Source organism: Dendropsophus ebraccatus, chromosome 2, assembly GCF_027789765.1.
Source record: "Dendropsophus ebraccatus isolate aDenEbr1 chromosome 2, aDenEbr1.pat, whole genome shotgun sequence".
NCBI lineage: Eukaryota > Metazoa > Chordata > Amphibia > Anura > Hylidae > Dendropsophus > Dendropsophus ebraccatus.
The window spans coordinates 204,696,870-204,705,816 of record NC_091455.1 but is presented as its reverse complement, the minus strand read 5'-3'; the positions used below and the strand labels follow the sequence as shown (position 1 = coordinate 204,705,816).

General features: G+C 44.2%; 1 long non-coding RNA gene across 1 annotated transcript; it reads right to left on the bottom strand.

Annotated features, from left to right (window-relative positions):
• Positions 1-5,444: 5,444 nt before the first annotated feature.
• LOC138784884 (uncharacterized) lies at positions 5,445-6,706 on the bottom strand. The gene is made up of 3 exons (XR_011361971.1): positions 6,578-6,706; positions 5,921-6,217; positions 5,445-5,566 (listed from the first exon to the last, which is right to left on the bottom strand). It is a non-coding gene; the product is annotated as an uncharacterized lncRNA (long non-coding RNA).
• Between the last annotated feature and the right edge of the window lie 2,241 nt (positions 6,707-8,947).

Sequence of the window (8,947 nt, the reverse complement as noted above, 5' to 3'; positions counted from 1 at the left end):
GCAACTGGCCAGAGGTTGGTAAGAGCTGCGGACCCTTGAGATAGAACCACTCCTACCCCCTCCTCGGATGCGTCCACTTCAACAATGAAAGGACGCTCAAAGTCCGGCTGTGTCAGCACTGGAGCCTCTGAGAAACACTGCCTAAGGGCCCTATTCCACCGGACAATTATCGTTCAGATTATTGTTAAATCGTTCGAATCTAAACGATAATCGTTCGTTTGAATAGCAGTTAATGACCGAACGAGAAATTGTTCGTTTAATAAGACCTGGACCTATTTTTATCGTTGCTCATTCGCATTGAATAAGATGTCGTTAGGTCGTTCGCAGTAGTGCCGAACGCAATAGCGACGACAAGACGACCACAAGAACGATCATAAGTAACGATTATCGTTCCATGTAAATGGGTGAACAATTTCAGGTCTTTTGCAATAGCGGTCGTTTGGATCGTTTATCATTAACGATTATGTGAACGATATTGTCCCGTGGAATAGGGCCCTAGTTGGTTAAATGCCATGATAGCGTCTGCGGTCCAGTTTTCGAAATCCGCCCCTTTCTTAGTTCGTAAGGGGTTTGGCAATGAGTGAGAACCCCTTGATGAATTTCCTAAAGTAATTGGCGAAACCCAAGAACCTCTGCAGAGCCTTAAGGTTATTGGGTCGCTCCCAGTTTTCAATGGCTATGACCTTCAGAGGGTCCATACTAAAGTTCGAGGTTATTTTATACCCCAAAAATGAGATCTCCTGTATTCTAAATTAGCACTTTGACAACTTAGCACAGAGATGATTTACTCTCAGAAGCTTCATGACAGCACAGAAATGCAGGATGTGAGAAGACCAATCGGGGAGAAAAATCAAAATGTCCAGATACACAACCAGAAAACGACCAAGGTATTCACGGAAGATATAATTGACGAAATGTTGAAAGACTGCCAGGGCATTGCATAACCCAAAAGGCATGACCAGATACTCGAAATGACCCTCTGGGGTATTGAAGGCAGTCTTACATTCATCACCTTCCTTAATTCTAATAAGATTGTATGCTCCCCATAGGTCTATCTTGGAGAACCATCTAGCACCCACAATCTGGTTAAACAGGTCAGGGATAAGGAGTAGCGGGTGCTGGTTCTTAACCGTGATCTTGTTTAAAGAGAACCTGTCACCGGGGACGCGGGTACAGAGCCCGCCCAAACCCCCGATGCAGCCCCCGCATACTTACCCTTTCCGACGAGTCCCGTTCGTGGAGCCGATCCCTGGACAAAGAATGAATGGAGCTGTCAATCTCTATGCACGGCTTTGGCGCTGATATCTTCATCCCGGGACTAGCTCCAGGAACGAGACTCGTCGGAAAGGTTAAGTATCCGGGGGCTGCACCGGGGGGTCAGGCGGGCTCTGTGTCTGCGTCCCCAGTGACAGGTTCCCTTTAACTCCCGATCATAGGATGGATGGGGGGGTAACCCTTTCACTGAACTCTTATGAAATATATCTGCACAGTCAGCCAAAAACTCTGGAATCTCCCCCTCCCCATAGGAACATTCTGCAAGTGACACAGCAATACAATGAGAACCACACTTAGAAACATAGAAGATTGTCGGCAGAAAAAGACCACTGGGTCCATCTAGTCTGCCCTTTTAGTATTTTGTTTCTTATTACCTTAGGAGAGATATATGTTTATCCCAGCCGTGTTTAAATTCTGTTATTGTAGATTTACCAACCACCTCTGCTGAAAGTTTGTTCCAGGTATCTTCTACTCTTTCAGTAAAAAAAAATATTTTCTCACGTTGCTTCTGATCTTTCCCCCCAACTAATCTCTCACTGTGTCCTCTTGTTCTTGAGCTCAGTTTTTTACTTAAAACATTACCCTCTTGAACCTTATTTATTCCTTTAACATACTTAAAGGTTTCACCCACCGAACAATTTAATCAACCTGGGCGTACCCAGAAATGCATCTATCCCCCAACATCAGAGAAATAGGTAACAGTAGCTTGTTCCTTCTCAGGAAGGTTACCTGTGCGCCTGAGTGGCCCCCTCGATAGTCACTCAGGCGCCTAAAGCTTTCTTGCAGTGGTTACGGCCTGGAAGGACATTCTCTTATGCGGTGCCCAGCTTTGCCACAATACAAACAGAGGTTGTTCTGAAGACGGTATGCCCGTCTGGCCTTGGCGTCTTTGGCCTCAACTCGCATATGTTCCCCCAGAAGGAGTAGAACAGGAGGAAAGGGAAAGGGTCGAGTCGATCCGAACCCGAACGATCGTCATTTAATTAGCAGTGGCTGCTGAACCTGGATAAAGCTCTACGGTTGTCTGGAAAACATGGATACAGCCAATGACTATATCCATGTTTTCCATACAGCCTTAGGGCTTTATCCAAGTTCAGCAGCCACCGCTAATCAAATGCCGAAAGTTCGGGTTCGGATCGACTCGAGCATGCTCCAGGTTCGCTCATCTCTAATCGTTTGTTATTATTTTCTAATTATCTCTTTGTTTAGTCCCATTTTTGCTAATTCAGCTTGGGTGTAGCAGTGAGCACTCTCCTGCATCATAGGAGGCTGCATTATAGTGGTTTTAATGTTTTTAATTTTTTGTAGCCGGTGCCAATAAAGCTATTTTATGATTTACTCAGGTGTGCGCCTCACTCATATACCCTATGGTTCTTCTTTCCTCTTGTTCATACATAGTTTATTCATAGGGGAGGGGATGGCACCCTAATGCTGAATATCTTATTATTCAATATATATTCTTTTGGTGGTGCTAACCTTGTCTATCACTATAGTTCCAAGTGGAAGGGCCGCTCTACCGCCTGAATTTAGAACAGTAGTCCTCAACTGGACATTTACCTTGCTGTAGCATAGTTAGATGTCACTCGGCATTGGCTGCACTGTCCAGGTCGTCATACAGTAAGCCTAATGCCGAGAAAAACCTGTCGAAAGTCTGTAAGTCAGGGTGGTCAAGTGGTAGGGAGAAGGCCCATTCCTGAGGTGGCTCCTGGAGAAGGGACATAACTACCCACTTTCTGAGCCTTGTCTCCAGAGGAGCAAGGTCGCAATCTAAAAAATAGTTTACATCCCTCCAGGAAGGTACGGAAGCTTCTCCTGTCCCCCTTGAATTTTTCTGGGAGCTGTACGGGAGGCTCAGTAGGTGCCGGGGAGGTCATAGTAAGCTGTCAAGGAGCAGTCTCCTGTTCTTAGACCCGTTCAGCGAGCTCCTGGACCAGGGTATTGAGCCGCTGCATATCGTCCATAATTGTTTTCATGGCGTCCATGGTGTCCGTGACCCCAAAACAGTCGGCTGGCAATTCTATCAGGTAGGGAAGGTAGGGTAAGCTGGGCTGTAATTGTGGAGATAAAAGTGTTATGTTTAGTTGAAGTAAATATGCCCGTTCAGCACCAGCAGTTGATCAGAGCTAAATTGAAAAAAAAACACACACTTGAATGCTGTATCAATGTATCCAGCACTAACCTCCGTGGTGCACGACCTACTCGGACGGAGATCTGTCACCACAGAGGTTAGTGCTAGATACATTTAGCTCCAATCAACTGCCGCTGTGGAACGGGCATATTTACTTAGTTGCTGTCACCATTATATTGGGATACACAGGTGATCCCGTCTTTCCCCAGTGCGCTTCCCAGTACCTCACACAGACAGTACTAGAGTTTTATTTCTTTTTTCTATATTGTTTTATAAACTATTACATTTTTGTCTGTATATTTTTTATTCCCACTAGGTGGCATCACATCACTTGCATAATAGTTGGTTATACTCAATGTTAGGTAAGGTTAAGGGCCCTATTCCACAGTAACGATAATCGGCCGGATCGGCCCCATTTGGCCCGATTCGGCCGATTATCGTTCAGTGAAATAGAGAGAACGATCAGCCGATGATCGTGTCATCGGCTGATCGTTCATTTAGGGCCAGACCTAAAATCATCGTTCCCCCACCGCGCATCGCTACGGTTGAATAGCGGTGCGCGGCGGGCGACCGACGATTTGACAGCAGCAGCATCATCATCATCATACATTACCTGTCCAGGCTTCTTCTCCGCGCTGTCTTCATCCCAGGGTCCCGCGCTCTCTATCTTCTGAATGGCCGGTCAGCTGATGGAGCGCTCAGCCAATCACAGGCCTGGACCGCTGCGGCCTGTGATTGGCTGAGTGTGGCCTGTCAGCTGACCGGCCATTCAGAAGATAGAGCCCGCGGGACCCTTGGATGAAGACAGCGCGGAGAAGAAGCCTGGACAGGTAGTGTATTACTGCTGCTGCAAGGACATCGGTAACTTTGTCCTTGCAGCCCTCGCTCAACGATCATCGGGCCGTGGAATAGGCCCAGTAAACGAGCTGCGATCTAGCAGATCGCCGCTCGTTTACATTGTTGATCTGGCCCTCCTCGGCCCGTGGAATAGGACCCTAACATTTCATTACATTTGAATTTGCTGTAAAAAAAAGTGTAGTATCAGACTCCGTTTACACTGAGCAAAACAGGCGGAATTCTTTGCCACGGAATCCAGCCAGCCCCCCTGTCATAATGACAGTCTATGGGAGGCTCGCACGCCGCGTCTCTCCGACATATCCATTCTTCAGAGCGGAGAGAGGAGGCATGCGAGCCTTCCATAGACTGTCATTATGACAAGGAGGCATGTAGTATCACAATATGCTGTAAAGAGGAGATACTAGACACACAGCAGTACAGGATGTAGTATTACACTGTACTGTAGCTAGGAGATACTAGACACACAACAGTACAGGACATATAGTATCACACTGTACTATAGAGAGGACACTAGACACACACAGCAGTACAGAACATGTATCTCATTATACTGTACAGAGGAGATACTAGACACACTGCAGTACAGGACATGTAGTATCACACTTTACTGTAGGGAGGAGATACTAGACGCACACAGCAGTACAGGACATGTAGTATCACGCTATACTGTAGAGAGGAGATACTAAACACACAGCAGTACAGGACATGTAGTATCACACTATACTGTAGAGAGGAGATACTAGACACACGCAGCATTACAGGTCATGTAGTATCACACTGTACTGTAGAGAGGAGATACTAAACACACAGCAGTGAAGGACATGTAGTATCACACTGTACTGTAGAGAGAAGATACCAGACACACACAGCAGTACAGGACATGTAGTATCACACTGTACTGTAGAGAGGAGATACTAGACACACAGCAGTACAGGACATGTAGTATCACACTGTACTGTAGAGAGGAGATACTAGACACACAGCAGTGAAGGACATCTAGTATCAGACTGTACTGTAGAGAGGAGATACTAGACACACACAGCAGTACAGGACATGTAGTATCACACTGTACTGAATGGATGGATGATTCTGTACACAACAGTGTAAAATATATTTCTTTATTTTGTATTCACATTTATTTTTTTAAATTGGGAAACAAGTGATTTCTATTTTTTTGGGAGGGTGGAAGTTTTTTTTTTAAATCCAATATGATAAAGATGATGAATATTGCTGACTGTTGACCAAATTCTTTCTTTTCACTTTCTTCCTACATTTTTTTTCTCCTTAATCCGGTTTATTCGCCATCTTTGAAAAAAAATAAATGAATAAACATTAGTCGCGTAGTTTTAATGTTGTGGATTATGAGGCCGCAAACTGTAATGTATAGTTTTTTTGATATCTGCCCTAGCAACCAATCACAGCTGCCATAGCAACCAATCACAGCACAGTTTTCATTTCTCACGTTGTTCTGGTAAAATGAAAGCTGAACTGTGATTGGTTGCTATGGAGATGCGAGTGGTTGCTATGGGCCACAAAGAATTTTACTACTTTTGGAATAATGCCGCCATGTTTTCTAACCTGTAACTGTCGGATTATTATTATTACTACAACTATAGAATCCCTAGATGTGTCACATATAACTTAGTTGAGCAGACTTACCTATCACTCGCTGCTGATGGCCGCCGGGCACATCGGGCATGTCTGGTGTTCCTGCCGCCATGTGTCTAGACAGGTCAGATGGAACATGAAAGCTGGTACACATATCCTGTCAGAGTGTCCAGTCATATGGGCACTTTTCCTCCTCGCTGTTTGGGGTGGTGGGTGATGGCGATGGATCACTGACATCATCGAGGATATCCCACATATTCCCCTGAATCAGATACCTCAGTAGGAGATTGGTGACAGATGTTGGGGTCTGCCTCCTTCTTCTCCTCTTCCTCCTCACAGTAATGTTTCCTGAAAAACAGATATGCATCACTTTTAATGGATCTCAATGGACACCGGGGACATGTTACCATCAGCTGCCAGGTCTTCCATGTCCTATCTATAATCCAGATGCTGACAGACATAGGCAGGGATATTGTGGGGGAGATTTATGAAACCTTGTACAATTGGACAGCGGAGCAGTTACCATAGCAACCAATCAGATTCCAGTTCTAGTTTTTGAAAAGTCCTGCGAAACATGAAAGCTGGGATCTGATTGGTTGTTATGGTAGCTGCTCCAATATACATGGATTAATAAATCCATATATTTTATAGATTTTATGTAACTTGTGTTGGGTGTTTGGACGGTCGGTGGGATATGTGACCTATTACCTTCATTACTGTTAGTCCTTCTTTCTCTTCTTCTCCAGCGCGGCATGGCGACAACCACGGCTGATATTTCTCTCTTCACACAAGTTTTTGTAAAAATCACAAACAGAGTCAGAACTCTATCAGGCAGCAATGTCTCACTGAGGACTGACACCGGGAGACCAATGTGGAAGGGTTTTCTGTGGAAGGTTGTCAATGTTACAACAGCGAAGTCATAGAAATCTATGACTCAATACAAGACGATGGTTGTCATGGCGACAGACCTGATATCAGATGCTGTTTACACTGATATTATAATACCAGTACCCTGCAGAACTGATACAGTGTTACCTATAGCATATAAAATAATTACATAACAGGAACACGGACCGGCCATTGTTTCTAGTAAATAAAATAGCGCACCGTCCTACAAAAATAGACAAAAACAAAGCTCTAGTAATAGTTTTTTGCACCAGGCCTAAAAATGTCCGCGCAGTGCTGAGGTTGTGAGGATTTATGTAGAGGTGAAACGCCTCTAAAAAAATTCCATCCACATCAGAGCCCCTCCATGCGCAAGTAAACCTACGCTAGCTCAGAGCTGGTGTAGTTTTTTACTGACATTTATCCAGTGGAAAAATGTTAAATGTGGAGCATGCAGAGGCCACAGATGGGCCTGATGTGCATAAAATATTTGCACAAAACAGCGTTTGCGAATATTTTTACATGCATCAGGCCCATCTGCGCCATAAAAAGGCTTCTTAGCCTTATAATAAATGTCCCCCTATATTTTAATAGTTTGGGTGGATGATTCTGTACACATCAGTGTCAAATATAAATGTCAATTTTTTAATTAGGAAACAAATTATTTCTATTTTTTGGTGGTGGGAAAAAAAGCTTTTTTTTTTCCTTTTTTTTTAAATCCAATATGATAAAGATGAAGAATGAGAATTTACTAAATGTTGTTCAATTCTTCCTTTCCTTTTTCTGTCTGCTTCTTATTTCTCCTTTATCGGGTTTATTCGCCATCTTTGAAAAAAATAAAAAATAAACAAACAGTCGGTTGGTTTTAATGTTATGGCTGCTTGGTGGACTATGAGGCCGCCAACTGTAATGTATAGTATTTCGATATCTGCCCTAGCAACCAATCAAAGCTGCAATAGCAACCAATCACAGCTCAGTTTTCACTTTTCACGTTGCTCTGGTAAAATGAAACCTGAACTGTGATTAGTTGCTATGGAGATGTGATTGGTTGCTATGGGCAGAAATTTTTTTACTAGTTTTGGAACAAAGCTGCCATGTTTTCTAACCTGTAAACCGCCATATTATTATTATTATTATTACTACTGTAACTACAACTATAGAATCCCTAGATGTGTCACATATAACTTAGTTGAGCAGACTTACCTATCACTCGCTGCTGATGGCCGCCCCGGCACATGGGGCATGTCTGGTGTTCCTGCCGCCACGTGTCTAGACAGGTCAGATGGAACATGAAAGCTGGTACACATATCCTGTCAGAGTGTCCAAGCATATGGGGCACTTTTCCTCCTCGCTGTTTGGGGTGGTGGGTGATGGCGATGGATCACTGACATCATCGAGGATATCCCACATATTCCCCTGAATCAGATACCTCAGTAGGAGATTGGTGACAGATGTTGGGGTCTGCCTCCTCCTCCTCCTTCTTCTTCTTCTCCTCCTCCTCACAGTAATGTTTCCTGAAAAACAGATATGCATCACTTTTAATGGATCTCAATGGACAGCTGGGTTATCCAACAACATAGAAAAAAAAAGTTGCACTCACCCAGGAAGTCTTCTAAAACTTTTGTTTATTTTTCTTATAAAGCGGACATAGTGCGGGCAGGAATTAGAGCAGACGCTGCGTGAACGGAGTGGTGACGGCCTGTTTTACGCTCGAAGGCGCCTCTGCGGACCTCCATGACACCGGGGTTATGTTACCATCAGCTTCCAGGTTTTCCATGCCCTATCTATAATCCAGATGCTGACAGACATAGGCAGGGATATTGTCCCCACAACTGTGGGGAAGATTTATGGAACCTTGTGTGATGGGACAGCGGAGCAGTTACCATAGAAACCAATCAGATCCCAGTTCTCGTTTTTGAAAAGTCCTCAGAATCATGAAAGCTGGGATCTGATTGGTTGCTATGGTAACTGCTCCAATGCACAAGGGTTAATAAATCCATATATTTTATAGACTTTATGTAACTTGTGTTGGGTGTTTGGGCGGTCGGTGGGATATGTGACCTATTACCTTCATTACTGTTAGTCCTTCTTTCTCTCCTCCTCCGGCACAACATGGCGCCAACCACGGCTGATATTTCTCTCTTCACGCAAGTCTTTGTGAAAATCCCAAACAGAGTCAGAACTCTATCAGGC